The sequence below is a fragment of the Brassica napus genome, chromosome C4 (genome assembly GCF_020379485.1).
Source record: "Brassica napus cultivar Da-Ae chromosome C4, Da-Ae, whole genome shotgun sequence".
NCBI lineage: Eukaryota > Viridiplantae > Streptophyta > Magnoliopsida > Brassicales > Brassicaceae > Brassica > Brassica napus.
Genome location: NC_063447.1, coordinates 5,403,003 through 5,409,193, shown reverse-complemented (window position 1 = coordinate 5,409,193; position 6,191 = coordinate 5,403,003). Strand labels below are relative to the sequence as shown.

The 6,191-nt window shown below is 33.5% G+C and overlaps 1 long non-coding RNA gene across 1 annotated transcript; it reads right to left on the bottom strand.

The window, feature by feature from the left end:
- Positions 1-2,010: 2,010 nt before the first annotated feature.
- LOC125585060 lies at positions 2,011-2,972 on the bottom strand. Its single transcript, XR_007321914.1, has 2 exons — positions 2,139-2,972; positions 2,011-2,056 (listed from the first exon to the last, which is right to left on the bottom strand). It is a non-coding gene; the product is annotated as an uncharacterized LOC125585060 (long non-coding RNA).
- Positions 2,973-6,191: the final 3,219 nt, after the last annotated feature.

Below are 6,191 nucleotides of genomic sequence, written 5' to 3'. Positions count from 1 at the left end.
GCAAGTTGTTTACCATTTTTTCTATTGATATATGAATTAGTTTAAGCCTGTTTGGTCTATTTGGAACGTTTACGAATTTAGTTGCCTTAGTGCATGTATTGTAATAATGGGGTACATTTGTTTTTTTTTTGTAGTTGCAGTTTAGTTCCTAACCTAAGCAGTAGTGATTTGTTTTTCTAAAATAGTTAATGAACCGAAACGTTAGAATTGAATTTGGTAGCGTTAAAACTTTTAAAAAAATAGTAGGTATGCATTACGTATTTAGCAGTTTTGTGTGTTTAAAATTTTTTTAGGAGATGATTAAAAAAAACAGTTTTTTATCTATGAATATATTAGCCGAGTAAAGATCATATAATTATATATGTAAGGGTACACTGGTTCTATCTTTATGTAATCTTTTTGTCAAACTTGAATAGATTTTTAACTAAAGAGAATAATATATACCTGAGAAAATATATACCTTAGTAGTATAATACGACACTCTGTATAAAGTGCCGGAATATTTATACATAAACATTATTAGATTTTCGATTTCAGATTCTAGTAATGCTTAAGGGAAAGTTTTGTTGGCCTGAAATTATTTTAATGTAATTCAAAAGACATGTTTTGTGTACTACTATATTCACACTCACTGGAAACCAAACTCAACTCATGGGTCCTGATCCACATGAAGTCATTAGATAGAAGACAAAAACCTAACACCATAGTCTGTTTTGACACATTTTTAGCAGTAGTTTGATCAGTAACCAAGTTGAAAGATCTATCTCCAAGTATTTCTTCATATTCAAGGAAGTAATCCTAGAAACTATATATTTCATTCTTAACATTAAAAAGAGAGGCAGTACACAAAGATTACAACAAAACATATAACAAAACATGTTGTCCAAAAACAAACATGTCTCACACAAATGCATTTAGATTAAAACGTGATCAAACTTGAGGAAGTATGAAGCCTCACTAACACAATTTGTTGCAAACCAATGACGACATAGCCCACGCTTCATAAAAAATCATTGTAGACCATGAACCTTGTTCACTAACATATATTGAGAAAGAAGGAAGTGAGTGAGGAAAGGCAATGTCCTTGAGGCTCCAAGCTCAGCGTTTCCTCTTGTCGGTAATGTTACATATATGTAGAGGCTCACCCTCATTATAAGAAGTTTTACTGTACTGTACACCAGCGTATTTTTCTTCATGTAAACATATTAATTAGGTAAAAATGATCTTATGTGAAGTTTCAGTTCTCAATGTTGAGTCAGCCAAATGATCTTATGATCTGCACAATGAACCTTTGAACCTACACAATTTTTAAAAACCTGACGTGGGGGTCTCATCATTCAAGGAATCAAAAGCAGTTCCATCCTATCAAGTCAATAAATCAATGGCAACAGAATCAGAACACATGCTATGAGTTTAGCTTCGGTTTCATACCTTCTTTAAGCCTTTACCTCGTGAACCTTTCTTCGGCTGCTGCTTTTTTTTCTGGAAGTTACAAAGAAAACAAAATAGATTATTGTTGCTAGACAGATCAAAGATACCAACATATAAAAACTATTAAATGGACACTAAAAAAATTCACATCCCTAGACGATAATATGTTAATCCAAGTGCATGGAGAAAAAAAAACAAAAACGCACTTCCGCCATTTCCTTTCTGTAGGAATCTAACGTATCTAAAAACATATAATCTCGCACAGTGCGTTGAACTATCATGAAACAAACTGAAGTTGTTTTTGAATAATTAGTGTGCATCCATATGTATCTAACATCACCTCTAGAATTTATCTCTTTGTATATAAGCACATCTTGATACATATGTGCTTTGGAAAGTAACAAAATTAATATATGACTACAGGTTCGATTCCTGATCGAATCCCAAAAAATTGTTGGAAAAATAATAAAATTACCAAAAAATCTGATTAAAACCGTACTTTCCCATAAGTTATGACTACAGGTTCGACCATCATCACATACTATACGTTTAAACTCATGGAAGCTATGAAAACTTACTGTACGGAATCAAATTTGCGACCACCGTTCATAAGGAAATCTCACAGCTGCAGATACATCATTGTATATGTTAAGAAATCATGACTTCAAAATCATTAGTGGAGAGAAATCAAACGGAAATTATGTTACCTTGGAGTGTAGAACCTTCCAGAGAGAACAACAATTAAAAATTGGGAGGATGAGAAGGATTAGGCTAGTGATCGCAGACCATGTATATATACTGAATCAAGTAAGATGCGTTGAAGGCGACATAGTGGAATTAGTGGGATAAGTTGATTGAATATCATTACTCTAAGCTCGTTACGTCGTCGGCGAGAAGGAATGGGAAGCGGAAGCGGAAGCGAGACTGTTTAACAGCCCTGACGTAGACTCAGCTAGGTATCCGATAAAGTTTGTGTCATAAGTTATAATTTATCGGGCCTCCTTGGGTCATACTTCTTAAGTTAAAATAATAAATTGCATTCTATATCCAATTCGTTTTAGCAGATTTTTACTCATAAATTAACTCATCATTATGATTTTTTTCTATATAGATGCTTATCTCATTGAGTGTGACATAAACTGTCTTCTTTTCATTAACCTCAAATACACACCAATATAATAATACGAATCTAATTGACGTGTGGTGTGTGCATGTATGTTTTTTTTGTTGTTACACGTTGAGTTTTGAAATTTGCGTTTGAAACCATTCCAAATGATTTAACGACAAAACTACATAAATGGTTATCCTAAAATTTTAAGGTAACAAAACTGGGGTTGAAAAAAGCAGAGTAGTTGCAGCAGCAGCTAAAAAGGTCAAAGCATATGCAAACCAGCCGAACCGGTCACCGGTGAATTAAATCCAGCTTTTACAGTTGCAGTAAATCTCCCTGTTCCATGGCAATTAAAAGGTGAGCCTCCTCCTCCCCCTCGCTAAGTCCTTTTGCAATAACCCATCGTAACTGAACGAAGCCAGTTGTGACAAATTCTGCAAAATAATATTAACAAGAGAAATTCTTGGGTTCACCCCCTAGGTGAACCTCTAGATTCACCAACCAATAGTGTTTGAGTATTTGATATTTGATATCTTTTAAAAAAGGAAACAAAATTGAATTTCCAAATAAGATTATATTTTTGAAATAAAACAATAAAAATACATAAAAATAGTTACAAAAAATAAATAAATAAATATTGATAAACTTTTAGCAAAATACTAAATCCTATACCCTAAATCCTAAACTCCAAACTCTAAATTATAAACCTTAAATCTTGGATAAACCGTAAACCATTAGAAAATTTTAAATTCTAAATCATACATTAAAAACTAAATCTTAATAACACTAAACCCTAAACCCTAATCACTAAACCCTAAACCCTTGGATAAACCCTGAACCCTTGGATAAATCATAAACTCTAAATCAAAAATATTTAAAATTAAACCCTAGAGTTTATGATTTATCCAAGGGTTCAGAGTTTACCCAAGGGTTTAGGGTTTACCCAAGGGTTTAGGGTTTAGTGATTAGGATTTAGGGTTTAGTGTTAGTAAAATTTAGTTTTTAATGTATGATTTAGGGTTTAAGATTTTCCAACGGTTTAGAGTTTATCCAAAGTTTAAGGTTTAACGTTTAGGGTTTAGGGTTTAGGATTTAGGGTATAGGGTTTAGTATTTTGCTGAAGATTTAACAATATTAATTAATTTATTTTTTGTAGCTATTTTTATGTATTTTTATTATTTTATTTTAAAAATATAATCTAATTTGGATATTCAATTTTATTTCCTTTTTTAAAAGATATCAAATATCAAATACTCAAACACTATTGGTTGGTGAACCTAAAGGTTCACCCTAGGGGGTGAACCCAAGAATTTCTCTACAATGTCATAATATCACAATAATTTCCAAGAAAATAAATCTTTCCTTTCCTAACTACCCAACAACTTCAACTAATGTAAATAGAGATTCATACTTGCTTTCAGCTGCATTAGTGTGGAAGGAGAGATTTAACCTTAAAAGAAAAGTTAAAGATCAAGAGATAGTAAGGTGGAGAATCAAAGTTGGTCAGATTGGTGCATTCAACCAACTGAAAGACAGACGAAACAAAGATGTTCTTTAGATTCGATGATTGCAAGTGAAAGTACTCTAGATGCTTACCTTCGGTATAGATAGTTTCTCATTTAACTTCTTTTAAACCAGACCAAGATGTGTTATCATCCGCTGATTACAAATTCTACGATGACTCTTGCTATCTTCTCCACAAAACACTCTTTCATGATCTGGTATCTGCTGTATAGAAAAGTGTATTGTTATTTCATGAACCTAACTACCCAAAAAATCAACAAAAATGACATGAACTTATAGCATTATTACCTCTAACGTACTGGCTCTGAGATTGGTTAGTGACGTCTCTTCCTCGAGTTTTTATTGTTTTCTTTATTACCTTGGCGAGCCTTTTCTTTTCAATACTACCATCCTTTTGAAGTTCAAGACAAGTAGCTTTTATGTCAAAGAAACACATACGTTTTAACTAATGATCAGTCATGGATGAGTCTTTGGATACAGGAAGTCAAAATACTCTAAGCATTTGAAAATAAAAAGGATCGAATATTTAGGGTGTCGATAAAACTTTACCGGCTTGGATAATCATATGAGCATCGCCCATCTCATCCTCAAGTGGTCCTTGTTGAAAAAAATAACATAAACCATGAGGAGATAAATGGCTCCGACCAAACTCATCGATCCATTATTAATCTCATATGAATCACCTTAATTACACTGTCAGCAACACTAACATCAACCAAACCACTTCAGATTAAAGTATCCATTCCACACGACTAAGGGCTTGTTCGCACCAATTAGGCTGTGATAGAAGTAGATTGTCTGTGTTTATACAGATTACCCTAGCAAGTGAAGAGTCAATAGTATGCTCAGCACGTACAAACACACATGTTCCAGTACGCAAAGATACATTTTTTTCATAAAAGTCAGACCTTTTGAATCCAATATTGTTCAGTAAAGAACACAGTCATAGAATTAAAGAAATATACAATAACCCCTTGTTTATATGCTTTAGCCCGTGTTGTTTTCTTCAAGACCCTATTTCTCCACACCACGTCTCTATTAATAAGAAAAACAATCAGAGGCACTCAAATCTGAGACCAGTAATATCTCAACATTAACAAAGGACACATTTTTTTTTTTGAAAAAGTAGTATAATAAGAGATATCTACCCTGGGAAGGCCACCAACTACTATTGGTACATCGAAGCAAAAGATCCGGTAAAGTATAACGTGACGTATCTAGGAGAAACCTGGAGCTAAAAGGAATGAATCAATCTCTTAGGCTCTTCCTTGCCAAATCACCTGAGACAAAGTGAACAAGGAAATTTTATTTTTGTCCAAAACCTGGTATAGATCATTAAGCAAAGACCTCGATATATTGGTCAGAAGGAAACTGATGTTGGTAAGGCTATTAGTCTAGGGAAAGAAGTCAAAATTTCTTTCTTTCATCATTCATTTAAACCAAATGATCCAGATGAGAAAATTTACCAGTAAATCTCAAGCGAAAATTAAAGGAAAAAATCCACGAAGCGTACAGACTTGACATCTCCCAGAGGAGACTGGACGGCATAAAGAGAAAGTCTAAAAACATTATATCGATGAATTGAAGAGGAATTGAAGCTCGAAAAGTGGCCGTAGTTGATTGAATGTCATAATTGCAGACGTTTCTCAGAATCATCAATGAAGAGGAGAAGTTGGACCGTGAGCGTCCGCGTCCGCAACAAAAGAGAAAAGCTATTATCTGGGCCTGTAGGAAAAGCAGTATCAGAGCCCAATTAATTTCTTAGGTATAATACCTATACCTGGCCCATTCAACATAACCTACAGAAACATAAACACGAAATGATTAAAAACTGAGATGATAGGTGGCGTAAAATGCCCCTGGCGCAAGAAGAAGGGACCAAAGTCTACTTTATTTATAAAGATAATACTAAAATTCAAGAGAGTAGCCGCGTTCTTAACTTTTGAAACATTTTTTTTTTTTTGCCAAATTGTGAATTACCATTTAATAGGAACGGGTTTGTAACTTATTACAAAAAGATTTAGATCCAAGTAGGATTTACCTTGGGAAAAAAGTAAAGCAAGGTAAAGCCTATAATGTTAAGCTAGTTATTAAGAGAACTGGTTACAGCTCAGTCATAACGAAG